The sequence below is a fragment of the Pseudorca crassidens genome, chromosome 4 (genome assembly GCF_039906515.1).
Source record: "Pseudorca crassidens isolate mPseCra1 chromosome 4, mPseCra1.hap1, whole genome shotgun sequence".
Lineage (NCBI taxonomy): Eukaryota > Metazoa > Chordata > Mammalia > Artiodactyla > Delphinidae > Pseudorca > Pseudorca crassidens.
This window is the reverse complement of record NC_090299.1, coordinates 20,550,454-20,569,823: the sequence shown is the minus strand read 5'-3', so window position 1 is coordinate 20,569,823 and position 19,370 is coordinate 20,550,454. Positions and strand designations below refer to the sequence as shown.

Sequence of the window (19,370 nt, the reverse complement as noted above, 5' to 3'; positions counted from 1 at the left end):
TGGAAAGTTGCCTGCAATGAACTCCTGCAAGTCAGAACAACTTAGACATGTGGGTATTATTACCATGTTCTGTAACATGAATACAAAGATTTTACTTTTACTAACAGTCCCTTACTGACTCTAAAACTGACTGCTTTACTCATCTATTATTACCCAATTATATTTACCTTTAATAGGTCTCTACTACAGAAATATCTACAGTTCTTAGGCTTTTACCTGAACAAGAATTGGCAATGACCCTATACAACATCACAATACCATATATATATTTTTTTACATCTTTATTGGACTATCATTGCTTTACAATGTTGTGTTAGTTTCTGCTGTACAACAAAGTGAATCAGCTATATGTACACATATATCCCCATATCCCCTCCCTCTTGAGCCTCCCTCCCAGCCCCTCTGTCCCACCCCTCTAGGTCATCACAAAGCACCGAGCTGATCTCCCTGTGCTATGCAGTAGCTTCCCACTAGCCATCCATTTTACATTTTAACGTATGTTTTTGAAAGCTGATTTTTTTAAAGTTTATTTTAGAAAAGTAATACGGTGCATACACTGTATTTATGTAATGTTTTCTACAGGGTTTGGAACACCATCCCATAGTCAAACATATTCATGTTTCTGCAACTAAAAGTATGAATAGTCATCTAAGTAGGATAAAAACAAAAGGCTACAAATGGCCTCACATAAGTTCAAGTCAGATTCTGCTGCTAAACATGTTATTAAAAAAGAAAAAAAGAAATTTGGTTTTCAGAGCTTTTTAGATTTCTGACTTCCAGGTAATGGTCTATGGACCTAGAGGTTAAAATGAGAAATTAACCCGTTAGAGTACTTTTTCTCCACAGAGATGACATAAATGTTATTAGAATGATAACAGGTGCTCTGGCAATAGTACAGCGCTACAGAATTAAAGAAAAACATGCTAATTTACCTGGGAACAGAGATCCTTACTGTGCTAAATGTGTAAAAGGTTGCATGGACAGTAGGCAGTCTATAAAAGGGCTAAAAAAACAGATTTCTTTGTGGAGAACTACCCCGACACTGTCTTTGACCTGGAAGTGAAGCCCATAGATTAAAAACTAGGCACAGGGGCTTCCCTGGTGGCGCAGTGGTTGAGAGTCCGCCTGCCGATGCAGGGGACACGCGTTCGTGCCCCGGCCCAGGAGGATCCCACATGCCATGGAGCGGCTGGGCCCGTGAACCATGGCTGCTGAGCCTGCGCGTCCGGAGCCTGTGCTCCGCAACGGGAGAGGCCACAACAGTGAGAGGCCCGCGTACCGCAAAAAAAAAAAACCTAGGCACAACATGAAGATCTACAGTCTCTACGTAAGAACACATTCCTCTTTGATCACCTGCAATCTACTTATTAATATGCAAAGTGGAGACAACATGCAAGGTGCCCTCCTTTGGGCTTTGAAAGGTCTGACATTTGTAAAATACAAAATTACCATCTTCAATACGGACAAAGGACTATGTATGCGTTTCAACTGATCTCTGGGGCCTGACAGAAGAAAAAGTGTTTTAAAAACATGATTCAGGGACTTTCCTGGTGGTGCAGTGGTTAAGAATCCACCTGTCAATGCAGGGGACACAGGTTCAATCCCTGGTCCGGGAAGATCCCAGATGCCACGGAGCAACTGCTACAGAGCCTGCACTCTAGAGCCCGTGAGCCACAACTACTGAGCTCGTGCGCTGCAGCTACTGAAGCCCACACACCTAGAGCCCATGCTCTGCAACAAGAGAAGCCACCGCAATGAGAAGCCCGTGCACCTCAATGAAGAGTAGCCCCCGCTCGCCGCAACTAGAGAAAGCCCGCGTGCAGCAACGAAGACCCAATGCAGATTTAAAAAAAAAGTGATTCGTTAATCAAAAGTTAAAAAATAACAAATATGCACATCAAAATGTTAATTATCTAAGCTGCCCTAAAAATTCTGCTAAGAACAATGTACTTTCAGAGTAGTCATTTATCATACGGTAAGGAAATTACAAGGCCACATCATTAACTGGAATGTATTCAAGTCCATGAGCATTAATCTTCCTTATATAAAAAGAAAACACAAAATTTCTCAGGTAGAATTTTATGCAAACTTTCAGTAGTGTTTGGAGAGCGTCCACTGTGTGCAGAGTAGTTACATACATGTTGGTGTTTCTGACTTACAGAAACACCATACCTATCCTTAGAAAAAATTCATTAAACCCACTTTTTTATATTCAACATAAATTAGAGCTAAAATCTGTCACTAAAACAGACCAAAAACTAAGTAACCTGGTTACACATTTTCTACACTCAGATGCAAATAAATCAAGCTGTTCATAAAGAGAACTCTAGTGACTTCCCTGGTGGTGCAGTGGTTAAAAATCCACCTGCCAATGCAGGGGACACGGGTTCGAGCCCTGGTCCGGGAAGATCCCACATGCTGTGGAGCAACTAAGCCCGTGCGCCACAACTACTGAGCCTGCGCTCTAGAGCCTGTGAGCCACAACTACTGAGCCCACGTGCCACAATCACTGAGCCTGTGCTCTTAGAGCCTGTGCTCCACAACAAGAGAAGCCACCGCTTGATGCAACTAAAGAAAGCCCACGCACAGCAATGAAGACCCAACGCAGCCAAAATTAATAAATTAATTTTTTTTAAGTTTAAAAGAAAAAGAGAATTCTAGCCTGCCTGTTGTTCTCACATTTTACTACATAATAACAGCAAAAGGTCCTGGCAAACATAAAAATGTAAACGGCACTGAATACAAACAGAGCCTGTGTTGCCATAATATTAAAGAATCCACAGACGGTTGGCATCGGGAGACTGGCACAAATACAAAAAATCTAGAAAGACAAGTAAATAAAAAGATAAATGTGTAGAAACTGAACAAGGTATGTGTGAACCTCATTTGCCATATTGGAAATAAAAACACACAGGTGATCTGGAATCTCTGTTATGATCTATGATCTGAGGTCTTGGGAAAAACTCAGGCTCAGTTAACCGATACATGAACTACAGAGTAAAAAGCCTGCCGAACTGCATGAGAACACTGTGTAAGGAGGCTGCATGGTGTTAAGGCAGGGAGGGGCAGTAGCAGGAAAAGGGAGGAAATGGAGGAAGAAGAGGAAAAGAGGGAGGAAGGAGGGAGGAGGCTGAGGAAGGGGCGGGGAGGGGCAGGAGAAAGGAAAAGGAAGAGGGAGAGAAGCAGGAAAGAAGACGGAAGAGAAGGGCCTGCGAGATGCCCACTCTGAGATTCCGCCTACACGTCCCAACCAGATTAAGGTTTCTAGAACTATATGAAGATGTTATGACCTAAACTGAAAAAACATGTATTCAACTCTTGTATTGTTCCAAAGTGATAAGCAAGTACGGTGTGTCAAGCGCTGGACTAGGCACTGGGACACACGGATAATGACTCTGCCCCTTTTCATGCCATTCAATAAACGTGGTTCGTTTGCACTACGAAATCCAAGATCGACAACATTTAATCCCTGTGAGCGAGCTCATGGCCCAGCGAGCAGGGACAGACACCCCAATGTGCAGTAAATGCCAACACAGTGACCTGCCTCACGTATTCCGAGAGCAGTGAGGAGAGGCCCCCTCACCCCCGGTCAGCCTGGCAGGAATAAGAAGGTGCGGCATGGGCAAAAAAGTAAAGGGGGGCTTCCCTGGTGGCGCTGTGGTTGAGAGCCCGCCTGCCGATGCAGGGGACACGGGTTCGTGGCCCGGTCCGGGAAGAGCCCACATGCCGCGGAGAGGCTGGGCCCGTGAGCCATGGCCTGCGCGTCCGGAGCCTGTGCTCCGCAACGGGAGAGGCCACAACAGTGAGAGGCCCACATACCAAAAAAAAAAAAGTAAAGGGACTGGCAAAAGCAAAGGCACGTGTGCAGGCGAACGAAACGTAAAACTGAAGAGTTCTGTGTGAAGCGGGAAATATCAAGAACAAGCGCAGAGAGGTCAGCAGTGGGTCAGGGCTCCGGAAAGAGAGTATAACTCTTCACCGCCCCTGAGTGGATGCCCAGCAGTCAGGACACCTAAGAGTTCCAGACTCTTCTTAAGGGGAGATTCATTCGCTCGGTCCAGGTAGGATTAACCTCGGGCAGGCAAAACTGGACACCTACTCTGTTTTAGGCTTTTGTGTATGGAACTATTTTTTGTCCAGAGTCTCACACTCTCTTGTGCATGGAAGAAGGCACAGAACCGCTTTTACACAGTCCACTGTGCCAGGTTCCCATGTGGGAGAGGAATATCCTTCCCAGCAGAGCTCCTACTTTCATGCAGCTTGACTCAAACACTTTCCACAACAGGAACTCTCTGTCCTCCTGATGCCAGAAAGGTTTTCCTCATGTTGGTTAGGAACACGTCCGTCTCTACTTCCACATTGTTATTTTTGTTTTCTTCTGTCAGTTCTGTCCTCAAACGAGAAAGCTAAGCCCGCACAGTCTCCGCACAGCAAGCCTTTAAATCATATGAAGACAGCTATGATTCTGCCCCTCCTCTTCTCCAGGTTAAGAACCCCAGCTCCCTCCTGACTGACAGCTCACAGTTTCCAAACCCTTTCTGTGTATGGCTGCTCTCTGTTGAACGTCCCCTGTTTACCAATTTCCAGATTCATATCTAATACCCAGAACTTGACATGACTCTCCTGATGTGGTCTGACCAGTAGGCAGTATAATGGCACATTTCTCTCCATGGTCACAAGATTCTATTTCTTTATTTGCAGTCTGGGTTTTTGATCTAGCCACCAAGTAATACTGCTAACCAAAATGCCCACATTAACCAAGTAAACCTTAAGACATTTGCATATGAGTCAGTATCAAGTCTGGTATGCCTCATCTTGAACTTGGAAAACTGACTTTACATTGATCCATGTTTAATTCCGTCATGTAAGTATTTGGTCCATCACTCTACTTACTAACAGTTTTTGAATATTGACTATATATCTTAAAATATTTTCTATCCTTCATATCCATTAGGATGGCTACTATGAAATAGTAATGGGGGGGGGCTATTCAAGATGGCAGCATAGGAAGAACCTGAACTTAGCTCTTCCCAATACAGCTACATATGGATCAACCCCCTTGGAAAGAACCTGAGAACTAGCTGAACAGCTGCTCCACAGCAAAGGATAAAAAGGATCACATCGAGACAGGTAGGACAGGCCAAGAAGCACTACTGCGAAAATTCCCACCCCCAGCTTGAGGTCACATGATAGGGAGGCATCTCACCAGGTGGGCCTTCTCCTAGAGGACTGAGGGGTTGGTGCCCCACATAGGGCACCCTGGTCCCTGGGATCTACACTGGAAGGACAAGCCCCCAAAACATCTCACTTAGAGAACCAAAAGGGTTGACATACAAGGGTCCCAAAGTGCTATAGGAAACTAAGACTCCCCTCTTGAAGGGCTCTCAAGTGGTCTCACTCGGTGGAAACACAGCAAAATAACAGCAGTTTGAAAAATGCCAAGACTCTATGCGATGGAGAGTCATTTGTGAATCTAAAAGCATCAGCTGAATGGGTGGGGAATGGTGGAAATGCTCCCCCCAGACGCAGGGAGGCACTAGCAGACCTAATGTGCTCCCTGCTCAGGGACAGTGATTACTGCAGCACTGACCAGCCACTTTGCTGAAGCCAGAGAGCTCAGGCGGCTGCCCTCTGGCTGGGACTGGCAGGGGCGGGCAGTCACGGTAATTCTCACACTCGTGGCTTAGGCCGACATTCTCGTGCAGACTAGGCACTCTCTGGCTGCAGTGCTGAAGCCCACAGGCTGGAGTACTCACATCATTTTCCCGCTGCCTTCCAGAAGCAAGAATGCACGCTCCGCCCTTCACTCTCCAGCTGCCTTGCCAAAGCCGGGAAAGGTACAATCCACACAGGGGACACCTCATGATCACCTGGCTCTGCTGGCATTCCTGAGCCCAAAGGACCACAACAATGGAAAACAACAGCTCTTGACAGGCCAACAGTTCTTGACCACCAGGCACACTGCACAGACAGCAGACTACAACACAACCCCAGTCTTCCTATGACAATGTGTTTATACTTAGCCTGGAGCTTCACCCTGAGCAACAGAGCTCAGGTTTCCCACATGTCTAGAGGATAGGCAGAGACCCCCAGGGAATCTAAGTAAGGAAACACCATCCTGCGCATGCCCGTGGCCTCACAACAGCACAATGAGACTCCCCAGAAAGCTACTCAAACACTTGTCAAAAGCCTTGATTTTTAGAACTGTCGCCCAGGGGACAACTCTAGTTCTCCTGGTCTGGAGGTCAGCAGGGATTATAACTGTAGCTACACAGGACTGTATATACCTGTATATTTTAAAAGCTGCTGCCTGGGGGTCCGGCTTCTAATCAGCCTGAAACTAGGCGTTAAATGAGATTGCGCCCTTTGGAACAGACAGGTTTTGAACAGTGGCATATCAAGAATAAATCTGGTGGAGACTCACCTTTGTGACCACCTAGAGGGGTGGGATAGGGAGGGTGGGAGGGAGACGCAAGAGGGAGGGGATGTGGAGATATACAGTATATGTGTAGCTGATTCACTTTCTTATACAGCAGAAACTAACACACCACTGTAAAGCAATTATACTCCAATAAAGATGTGAAAGAAAGAAAGAAGGAAAGAAAGAAAGAAAAAAAGAAAGAAAGAAAGAATCATAGAACCATCTTCACTCCTCTCCTCCCCAAAAAAAGAATAAATCAGGTGGTATGTACAACCACAAAGAATCAAAAGACAACCAAGAGCTAGGGCAGGATTAACAAGAAGGATGATCACTTACACGAGGACCCTCATCCAACACCAAGGAAGGTAGTTTTGCCTAATACATAGAAACAATGACAGAGAGCCAAGCAAAATGAGGAAACAGAAAAATATGTTCCAAATAAATACACAAGACAAAATCTCAGAAAAAGACCTTAGTGATATGAAAATAAGTAATATACCTGATAAAGAATTCAAAGTAGTAGTCGTAAAAATGCTCACCAAACTCAGGAGAGTTTGGATGAACACAGTGAGAACTTCAAAAAAGAAACAGAGGGACCTCCCTGGTGGTCCAGTGGTTAAGACTCTGCACTGCCACTGTGGGGGCATGTGTTCAATCCCAGGTCAGGGAACTAATATCCCGCATGCCGCATGGCATGGCCAAAAAAATGAGAGAGATAATAGAAAATATGAGAAAGAACCAATCAGGGCTGAAGAATACAATAACTGAAATGAAAAATACACTAAAGGAAATCAACAGTGAATTAGATGATACAAAAGAACAGATCACCAATATGGAAGACACGGGAATGGAAATCACCCAATCAGAACAGCAAAATAGAGAAAAGAATATTTTAAAAGGAGGACAGTTTAAGGGACCTCTAAGGCAACGTCAACCATACTAACATTTGCATTATAGAGGTCCCAGAAGAGGAAGAGAGAGAGAAATGGACAGAAAACCTATTTGAAGAAATAAAAGCTGAAAACTTCCCTAACCTGGGGAAGGAAATAGGCATCAGGTCCAGGATGCACAGAGAATCCCAAACAAGATGAACCCAAGGAGATTCTCACCAAGACACATTATAATTAGAATGTCAAAAGTTAAAGATAAAGACAGAATTTAAAAAAAAACAAGAGAGCACCAACTAGTTACATATAAGGGAACACCCATAAGACTATCTGGATTTCTCAGCAGAAACTGTACAAACCAGAAGGGAATGACATGATATGTTCAAAGTGTGGAAAGGAAAAAAACTTACAACTAAGAATACATGACAAGGTTATCATTCAGAATTGAAGGACAGAGCAAGAGATTTTTGGACAAGCAAAAACTAAATGAGTACTCACCACTAAAAGGGCCTTACAGGAAATGTTAAACAGAATTCTTTAACTGCAAAATGAAAGGCTATAGCTAGAAATAAGAAAACATATGAATGAAAAAACTCTCACTGGTAAGGGCAAATGTACAGTAAAGGTAGTGAAATCAACCACTTATAAAGCTAGTATGAAGAGTAAAAGACAAAAATAGTAAAATCAACTGTAACAATAAGTAGTTAAGGGATGAACAAAATAAAGAGATATAAAACATGACCTAAAAAACATAAAATGTGGTCTGGGGAGTTAAAATGTAGTGGTTTTAGAATGCAGTTGAACTTAAGCAAATATCAGCTTAAAACTGACTGCTTTGTATGTAGATTGTTATATATGAACTTCATTGTAACATAAATCAAAAGCCTATAATGGATACACAAAAAAAAAAAAAAATAAGAGAAAGGAATCCAAACATAACACTAAAGAAAATCATCAAATCACAAGGGAAGAGACCAAGAGAAGAAGGTAACAGAAAAATACCAAAACAACCAGAAAGCAGTTAACAAAAGGGAAGTAAGTGCATACCTACCAATAATTACTTTAAGTGTAAATGGTCCAAATTCTTCAATCAAAAAACACAGGATGGCTGGATGGATTAAAAAAAAAGACCTACCTATATGCTGCCTACAAGAGACTCACCAACACAGAGGCTGAAAATGAAGGAACAGAAACAGATATTCCATGTACATGTAATAAAAAGAAACCTGGGGTAGCAATACTTATATAAAATAAACTTTAAAATAGAGACTATAACAAAAGATATTAAAACTCTTGCTCTGTCCTTCAATTCTGAATGATAAGAGCATTACACAATCATAAAGGGGTCAATCCAACAAGAAAATATAACACTTGTAAATATTTATACACCCAACATAGGAGCAACTAAGTACATAATGCAAGTATTAACAGACATAAAGAAAGAAGTTCTCAGTAATACCATAATAGTAGAGGACTTTAATACCCCACTTACGTAAACGGACGGATCATCTAGACAGCCAGTCAACAAGGAAACACTGGCCTTAAATGACACACTAGGTCAGATAAACTTGATAAATATAAACATTCCATCCAAAATCTGCAGATTACACATTCTTTTCAAGTGCACATATAACATCCTCCAGAATAGATCATATGTTAGGCCACAAAACAAGTCTCAATAAACTTAGAAGACTGAGATCATATCAAGCGTCTTTTTTTTTTTTTTTTTTTTTTTTTGCAGTACGCGGGCCTCCCACTGTTGTGGCCTCTCCCATTGTGGAGCACAGGCTCCAGACACACAGGCTTAGCAGCCATGGCTCACGGCCCTAGCCGCTCCGCGGCATGTGGGATCTTCCCGGACCGGGGCACGAAGCCGTGTCCCCTGCATCGGCAGGCAGACTCTCAACCACTGCGCCGCCAGGGAAGCCCCTCAAGCGTCTTTGTGGATCACAAAAGTATGAAACAAGTAATCAATTATAATAGGAGAACTGGAAAAAAAAATGCAGACACTAAACAGCATGCTACTAAACAACCAAAGGGTCAATGAAGAAATGAGAGAAAATTTTTAAATACTTTGAAACAAACACAACTTTCCCAAATTGAGGGGATGATGCAAAAGCAGTTCTAAGAGGGAAGTTCATAGTGATACAGGCCTACCTCAAAAAAACAAGAAAAATCTCAAATTATCTAACTATATACCTAAAGGAACTAGAAAAAGAAGAACAAATGAATCCTAAAGTTAATACAAGGAGGAAGAAAGGTCAGAGTCAAAATACATAAAACAGAGATTAAAAAAATAGAAAAGATCAATGAAGCTAAGAAACAATTTTTCAAAAAGATAAAATTTACAAAACTTTAGCTAGATTCATTAAGTAAAAAAGAAAAAGGGCTCAAATAAATAAAATCAGAAAAGAAAGAGAAGTCAGAACTGATACCAAAAAAATACAGTGGATCATAAGAGACTACTATGAACAGTTATATACCAACAAATTCAACAATCTAGATGAAATGGATAAATTCCTAGGAACATACACTCTCCCAAGACTGAATCATGATGAAACAGAAAGTCTGAACAAATTGCTTACAGGTAAGGAGATTAAATCAGTAATCAAAAGCTTTCCAACAGGGACTTCCCTGGTAGTCCAGTGGTTGGGACTCCATGCTTCCAATGGTGGTGGGGGTGGGCAGGGCAGATTCTATCCCTGGTCAGGGAGCTAGGATCCCACATGTCTCATGGCAAAAAAAAAAAAAAAAAGCTTCCCAACAAACAACAGCCAGGGATCAGAAGCCTTCACTGATGAATTCTACCAAACATTCGAAAAATACCAATCCTTCTCAAAGTCTTCCAAAAAATTAAAGAGGAAGGAATTCTTCCAAACTCATTTTATGAGGCCAGCATTACGCTGATGCCAAAACCAGACAAGGATGCCACAAGAAAAGAAAATTACAGGCCAATATCTCTGATGAATATAAATGCAAAAGTCCTCAACAAAATATTAACAAACCAAGCTCAACAACACATTCAAAGGGTCATATACCATGATCAAGTGGAATTTATTCCAGGGATGCAGGGATGATTCAACATCCATAAATCAATCAATGTGATACATAACACTAACAAAATAAAGGATAAAAATCATATAATTACCTCAAAAGATGCAGAAAAAGCATTTGACAAAATTCAACACTAATTTATGATAAAAACTCTCAACAAAGTGGGTATAAACAGAACATACCAAAACATAATACAGGTCACATATGAGAAGTCCACAGCTGACATCATACTCACAGGAGAAAAGCTGAGAGCTTTTCTTTCAAGAACAAGACAAGCATGCCCATTCTCACCACTTTTATTCAACATAGTATTGCAAGTCCCAGCCACAGCAATTAGGCAGGAAATAAGACATCCAAATTTGAAAGGAAAAAGTAAAACTGTCACTATTTGTGGATGACAGAACTTTATATATAGAAAACCCTAAAGACTCCACAAAAAGTGTTAGAATAAATAAATTCAGTAGAGCTGTAGGGTACAAAATCAATATACAATATCTGTTATATTTTCATACATTAACAACAAACTATCAGAAAGAGAAATTAAGAAAAGAATCCCATTTACAATTGCATCGAAAAGAATAAAATACTCAAGAATAAATTTAATCAAGGAGGTAAAAGACCTGTACACTGGAAACTATAAGACACTGATGAAATAAATCAAAGACACCAACACTAAATAAATGGAAAGATATTCCACATTCATGATATTCCACACTCATGAATTGGAAGAATTAATATTGTTAAAATGTCCATATTCCCCAAAGCAATAAATAGATTCAACTCAATCCTTTTCAAAATTCCAATGGCATTCCTCACAGAAACAGATAATAAAATCTGTATGGAACCACAAAAGATTCCAAATAGCCAAAGCAATCTTAAGAAGAACAAAACTGGAGGCATCATGCTCCCTGATTTTAAACTATATTACAAAGATATAGTAATCAAAACAGTATGCTATTGGCATAAAAACAAAAACATAAATCAGTGGAACAGAATAGAGAGTCCAGAAGTAAACCCACACATTTGGTCAATTAATACGATAAAGGAGGCAAGAATACACATGGGGAAAGGACAGTCTATTCAATAAGTGGTGCTGGGGAAACTGGACAGCCACATGCACAAGAATGAACCTGGCCTACTCTCTCACACCATACACAGAAAGTAACTCAAAATGGATTAAAGATGTGGATGTAAGACCAGAAACCATAAAACTCCTAGAAGAAAACACAGGTGTTACCTTGACATTGGTGTTAGAGATATTTTTTGGATCTGACTCCAAAAGCAATGGCAACAAAAGCAAAAATAAACAAATGGAACTATATCAAACTAAAAAGGTTCTGCACAGTGAAGGAAACCAGCAACAAAATAAAAATACAACCTCTGAAAGGGAGAAGGTATTTGCAAATCATATATCTGATAAGGAGTTAATATCCAAAATATAAGGAGTTGTATGAACTCATACAACTCCGTAACAAAAATACAAACAACACAATTTAAAAACGGGCAGAGGATCTGAATAAACAGCTTTCCATAGAAGACATACACATGGCCAACAGATATGTGAAAAAATGCTCTACACCATTAATCATCAAGAAAATGCAAATCAGAACCACAATGAGATATCACCTCATAGGTGTTAAAGAGTGGACAGCATCAAAAAGATGAGATGACAAATGCTGGCATAGATATGGAGAAAAAGGAACCCTTGTGCAGTGTTGGTGGGAATGTAAATTGGTGCAGCCACTATGGAAAACAGTATGGAGTCTCCTCAAAAAACTGAAAAATAGAACTACCATAAGATTCAGCAATTCCACTTCTGGGCATTTATCCAAAGAAAACAAAAACACTAAATCAAAATGATATATGCACTCCTATGTTCATTGGAGCATTATTCACAATAGTCAAGACATGGAGACAACCTAAGTGTCCACTGATTCTCTCTCTCTCTCTCTCTCTCTCACATGTACGCACGCATGCAGACACACACACACACACACACACACACAAAATGGAATACTACTCAGCCATTAAAAAGAAAAAACTCTTACCATTATGACAATATGGATGGACCTTGAGGGCATAATTCTAAGTTAAATAAGTCAGAAAGACAAACACCATCTGATCTCACTTATGTGTGGAATCTTATAAACAACACTCAAAGATTCAGAGAACAGATTGGTGGTTGCCAGAGGCGGGGTTGGAGGGTGGGCCAATGGGTGAAGAAGGTCAAGAGGTACAAAATTCCAGTCATGAAATAAGTCAGTCATGGGGATGTAATGTACAGCATGATGATCAGAGTCAGTAATGTTGTGTTGCACATTTTGTAACTTTGTATGGTGACTAGGGAAAACTAGACTTACCATGGTGATCACTTCACAGTATATACAAAGAGCAAATAATTATTTTGTACACCTGAAACTAATGTTATATGTCAATTAAACTCAAAAAAGAAAGAAAGAAAATGTCAATTGGTTCCAAAGTGACTAATATATTAGGGAACAATTTGAGCATAACACATTTTGCATTTGCTTGTTCACAATTCTGTCTCCCAGAAACCGTAGGTGAATAAAGAAAGCTGCACCCAGTTGAAATAAGCCACAGAAATACACAAAACACCTCCATCTCAAATATCTACCACCTTCTTCAGTTTACCATATGTGCTATGAGACACACCCATCCACTTCAGGTGTTCCAACCTTCTATCCAATTCCAGAAAACCCTCTTTCCACCATTTCATAAGCACTCAGAAGGTGCAAACCTTCTGATGTACACATCCACAAGCAAACTTCAGGTCTTTTTAAAGGTAAATTGACCTATTTATCCAGTTATTTATGTATTCCTTATCTATTTAACATGTGTAAAACTATGCTACCATTTTTATTAGATTCCTATCTTTTATTTTGTGTCACTGACGAAGTTTTTGCATATCATGTTCCTGACCCTATTTTTCCCATAAGCCTTATGGTTTTTAATTGAACAATTTTGCATAGCACACTGATTTTTAAGAACATGCATGTCACCTTATAGCAGAACTAACTGTATAGCCAAACAGCTGAAGAGAAACAAGGTCAAAAACATACAGACCTCACAGAGTGAAAAGATTTGAAAACACTTAAGACCACAAAATAAATTCCAGGTCTGATATATATTCCAGGATAAGATTAATTTTTGTAAGTGTTATTTACTGGAGATACATTTGATGAAAAATTCAAGGATTCTATTTACTACAAGTCTAGAATCCCCAGGACATGAAGGAATGCACGCAAAAATTTAGAAAAATAAAAGCCGCCTTCATTCCCTATTGCTATAGTAACTAGGAAGTATTCTGCTTTACGCAACTTAAGTAAAATACTGACAGAAACTTACAATGCCATGTGGGAGCAGTCGAATTCAGAGGAATCCTTAAAAACAAAACAAAACAAACTCTTATAGGACATTCTCTTGCAAAACTCAAAATACTTGTTATCAAGACCTATCCAGCGAAACAATCATCTGAGAAATACCACATACAATTTATTATAAACGGAAAAAAACATTTATTTTCCTGAGAAAAAGAGTAGCCTGCTGAAAATGACTCCAATGTTAACTCTGAGTCAAAGTACGTTCGTAAGAGAACATGAAGCAAGTTCAGCTTTATTTTTTAACTCACCAAAAAAACAGAAGACTCTGTTCCTGAAACACAAGTGACCTTTACAAGTAGCAAATAGTTTCCTCCTCAATCACCCGTACTTCTGACCATGGTTACTTTCATGTACCACATCTTTCAAGTTGGAATTGCCAGTGAAGTAATCAAGGTAACATTTGTTTAACCTAGCAATCATTTACTGGCCAGCTGCTGTGTTAACCACATTCTGTCTCTGGGATAACTTTCCAATTTACCAATTCAGTTGCTTTTCCACTGCTGGTACCAATTTTTCACTCCAGGCTGTTTAAAGAACAATTTCAATTAAAACGACATTACCTTTAGACCAACTTCATGTTTACTGCCCAGGAAATCATAAAATGTGGTATGCAAAAATTTCTGGCCACATGACAAAGACGAAAGAAGAATAAAATAAGTAACTAGCTTCTGATTATTAAAAAAAAAAAAAAAAAACTAACCACCTTGTTTTCAGATTGGATGTCAATTAAGTCACCCAATTATATTTTAAATCCCTAATAAATAAATGTTATGCGTCCATATGGTAACTAACAATTCCAGAGAGAATAATACAATTTTTGAGCAGCTAACTTCTGTAGACTTTCATTTCTGTGCTTTACTATAATTCCCTAAGAAACAAGCTCACTGAAGTCACCGCTTGATTAAAAAGCAATCTGCAAGAACTTTCAATAAAAAAATAAGTTGGTTAACAAAGTAAAAGCAATTCGATGTAGAAAAGACAGTCTGTTCAACAAATGGTGCTGGAAAAACTGGACATCCATGCACAAAAACTAAACCAGATATAGACCTTAAAACTTTCAAAATTAACTTCTCCAAACGCATAATAGACCTAAATGTAAAATGCAAAACTATGAAACTCCTAGAAGATAACATGGAAGAAAACTTAGACAGACCTTAGATTTGGTGATGGCTTTTTCAGCTACAATACCAAAAGCACCAATCCATGAAAGGAAAGTTAGATAATTCTGACTTCATTAAAATTTAAAATTCTGCTCAGCAAAAGATACATGAGAAGAATGAAAGACAAGCACACACAGAGGGAGAAAATCTTTGCTGGTATCTAATAGATAAAAAGAACTCTTAAAAGTCAACAATAAGAAAACAAAATGGGCAGGAGGGGAAACTGGAGGAAGGTGGTCAAAAGGTACAATATATGTATCTTCCAGTTATAAGATAAACAAGTACTAGGGATGTGATGTACAATTAAAATCATCTACATATTTCTTCATTTTTAAAAATGTGTAAAGACATTTTTACTGATTTGTATTATTAAAAGTTTTAACTTCAAAAACAAGCTAAGTTACAAAACTCTTTTCCTTTCCTTGGAGCTCCATTTAGCTAATGCAGTGTAATACTGGTAAGAAAATGTAAATCATATTGAATTTTTTTTTGTCTTTATTGAGCATTTGACAAGCATTCCTCTTTCAGGAAAACCTTGGAGTTAGCAGTACAGTGATCCTTGTAAAACTCTTCCACAACTGAGCCATTGATTATTGGCAAAGATCATTAAATTCGTTGTCTTCTACTACTTTTAATAGTTCCATAAACTGGCAATGATTAAAATCATTCACACATAAATGAATGAACTTAACAACTGAATCCATAACACTTTTCAGAGTCTACTCAGAGAACTGAATGCAAATATTTTCAATATGTATCATGAAATAGAATTAAGCAATATTAGAGAAAGAGAATTAGGGAAACATTAGTCTCTCTTTTAAAATATTCCATAAATCTTGATTTTTTTACCTTCCATACCATGCAAACTTTTTTTAAAAAATCTACACTAAAAGTTCATTTATTTGGGCCATGTATTGACAGTTCTTTGTAAACCTGTAAGTCCTTTGAAACAAACTATGCAGAAAGTATTAATTCTGTGGTGTCTCGTGTCACATGACTCATCTAAAGCCAAAGAAACAGACTTGCAATGTTTCAAACTTTGGCTCAATTGATCTTTAGTATTAGAACAGCCACGTACTCTACAGACAATTATTTGACCTTTCAGTTTATGTTTTTTCCTCATAATTTTCAATAACTAAAATAATTTCTCCTGTAATCTCTCCAACTTAAAAGGTTTTTTTCCCTTGGAGCAAGAACCAAGATGGCCAAAATTACACTCTCAGCTACTGCTGAAATCATATGCAATTCTTTAATAGTACATTTACTTCTGATTTTTGGCAACCAATTTCATACTTCTTTGAATTGTGAAAGGAAACTTATCAAATTTACTCTGTATTTGCTGAAAATCTCTCTTCATACTGTAATCTTTATTACTTTTAATTTAACATTTTTATTTTAAAAAATAGATTTTGTTTTACTCAGCTGCAGAAAGCACAATTGCCATTATTGTGAAATCTGTGGCATACGTTCTTCCATTCTCATTTTATCCTTTATTGTTCTGGTTGTGGTGCTAGCTTCTGCAATCCACCCAATTCTGCATCAGTTGTATACTTTATATACTATTTTTCCGTACTTCATTTTTATATTAGAAAGCTAATATAATGACATAGTAATTAAAATAACCATGTTATAATATATAAAAATATACATAAAAACACTATATATAAAGACACATATAATACTTCTATATAATTACTAATCATAAAGGTATCATTGCAACTCATTCTGTCTGAATAAAATATTCAAATACACATTACAATGTTACATAGGTGTACAGAAAAAATCATTTGATTTATCTTCAGAAAAATCATTTAAATCATTCCACTGACATGTATTAAGTCAGTGGCATGTTTCTATAAAATACTGAAAACAATGCACATGGCTGACACACACCTATAATACAACAATATCTCACATGATGTAATGGAAAAGTAAAATGTTATCTTAGCAAAGAGTAAAACCGTATTTAACAGAAAAAATATTTTACACTGCTTTAGCTTTTTTTAGTTAAAGTTTAATAAATAAAATTAAATAAAAATTTAAATTCAGTTTCCTCAGTCATACTAGCCAGATTTCAGGTGCTCATAGCCACATGTAGCTAGCTGCTATAATACTACACAGTGGAGGTCTGTACACTTAAGGTTAAATAAGGTTATTTTAAAGTGCTTTTTTAAATTCAGAGAGAGTCATGTACCACAATGTTCACTGCAGCTCTATTTACAATAGCCAGGATGTGGAAGCAACCTAAGCGTCCATCGACAGATGAATGGATAAAGAATTGTATATATGTGGCACATATATACAATGAAATATTACTCAGCCATAAAAAGAAACGAAATTGAGTTATTTGTAGTGAGGTGGATGGACCTAGAGTCTGTCATACAGAGTGAAGTAAGTCATAAAGAGAAAAATGAATACCGTATGCTAGTGCATATATATGGAATGTAAAAAAAAAAAAGTGGTTCTGAAAAACCTAGGGGCAGGACAGGAATAAAGACGCAGATGTAGAGAACGGACTTGAGGACACAAGGAGGGGGAAGGGTAAGCTGGGATGAAGTGAGAGAGTGGCGTGGACTGATATATACTACGAAATGTAAAATGGATAGCTAGTGGGAAGCAGCTGCATAGCACAAGGGAGATCAGCTCGGTGCTTTGTGACCACCTAGAGGGGTGGGATATGGATGGTGGGAGGGAGATGCAAGAGGGAGGAGATATGGGGATATATGTATATGTATAGCTGATTCACTTTGTTATAAAGCAGAAACTAACACACCATTATAAAGCAATTATACTCCAATAAAGATGTTAAAAAAATTTTTAATTAAAAAAAAGTGCTCTTTTAAAAGAGATATGAAAGATTTGATTGCAAGTAAGTTACTTAGATTTTTCCCCCCCTTGGCCCTCATTTTTTTAAGTTCTCAATGTAAAGAAAATAGAATTATTAATTATTATAGGGCTAGAAGGTAATAAAGACCAGTTACTGTAATCCTCCTAGCGCTGCGCTTTAAGTTAATTTTTTCTTGTTTTGCTAAATGTCTTCTTTTTCTGTTATATGATTAGAAATCTAAAAATATAAGGAAACTGATTCCACTAACTTCATGGAACTCTTTTTTATGCAATAAACACCAAAACTTATACCAATCCCCACTAAAATTTCCTGCAGTGCTGGAGTGCATAATGCATACAATCACTGCTCAGAGAACTCTCTAGGGATCTGAAATCTTTTCTCTAGTCCTAAAGCATTAACTGAACTTTCAGTGTAAGAACTTAACACCTTCAGAAAACTATTCAGAGAAACATGGCACTTTAAAATTTAATTTTACACATGATATTGATGGGTACATAAAATATTCAAAAACAATCGCTAATAAGTACAGGGTTTCTTTAGGGGGTGATGAAAATATTCTAACTTAGAGAGTGGTGATAACTTCACATTCTATGAATATACTGAAAACTACTGATACATATTAAATGGTGACTTTTATGGTATGTGAATTGTATCTCAATAGAGCTGCTATAAAAATAGTTCACAAATGCCTCCTACATTTATGCACAAACTATCAGTGAAAAGACGTCTCTCTCAGTGACCACGTATCATATATGCGATATTACTGTTTCATATGTTGAAATAGGATATACATAAAAACTCATATAATTCCTGTTGGTCTTAAATATATCATGGAAATGCATACAAAATGATCTGTAAGAGTAGATACACACACAAAAGATAATGTAAAACTTTAACTTCATGTATTTTGCTCTAATTTTTCCATCATGTTGTCATGTGTTACTTGTGTAATGCAAAATAAATGTTATGAAAACCTAATAACTTGGTTGATATATGTATCTCCCTTCATTTACACTTCCCTCTACTGGAAATACTTTCCCCAACCTACAGAAGCACTGTTTTCTTTTGTTTTGTTTTTTTTAATAAATTTGTTTATTTTATTTATTTTTGGCTGTTTGGGTCTTCGTTGCTGTGCGCAGGCTTTCTCTAGTTGTGGAGAGCAGGGGCTACTCTTCATTGCAGTGCGCGGGCTTCTCATTGCTGTGGCTTCTCTTGCTGCAGAGCATGAGCTCTAGGCACACAGGCTTCAGTAGTTGCAGCACGCGGGCTCAGTAGTCGTGGCTCGCAGGCTCTAGGGCACAGGCTCAATAGTTGTGGCGCACGGGCTTAGCTGCTCCCTGCAGGTGGGATCTTCCCGGACCAGGGCTCGAACCCTGGTCCCCTCCAACCATCCCTGAAGCCTGCTAGACTATTGAATTTCCTCTTATTTAACATATTGTCCTTTTTATTTAAATGAATTGGAGCTGCTGCTGTTTGTTGCCAAATGCATCTATTTCATAAAATTTCTATGGAGCTGTTGTGATCAGAAGCACAAGGATGATGAAAGTGCTCCAACAATACAAATATTGTCTGTTTGACTGTTTCTTTTTTAACCACACT

At 38.5% G+C, this 19,370-nt stretch overlaps 1 protein-coding gene across 3 annotated transcripts in view; it reads right to left on the bottom strand.

The window, feature by feature from the left end:
- The window catches only part of PRDM5 (PR/SET domain 5), a 207,742-nt gene that overhangs the window by 154,062 nt on the left and 34,310 nt on the right, over nucleotides 1–19,370 (bottom strand). The window lies entirely within an intron of this gene.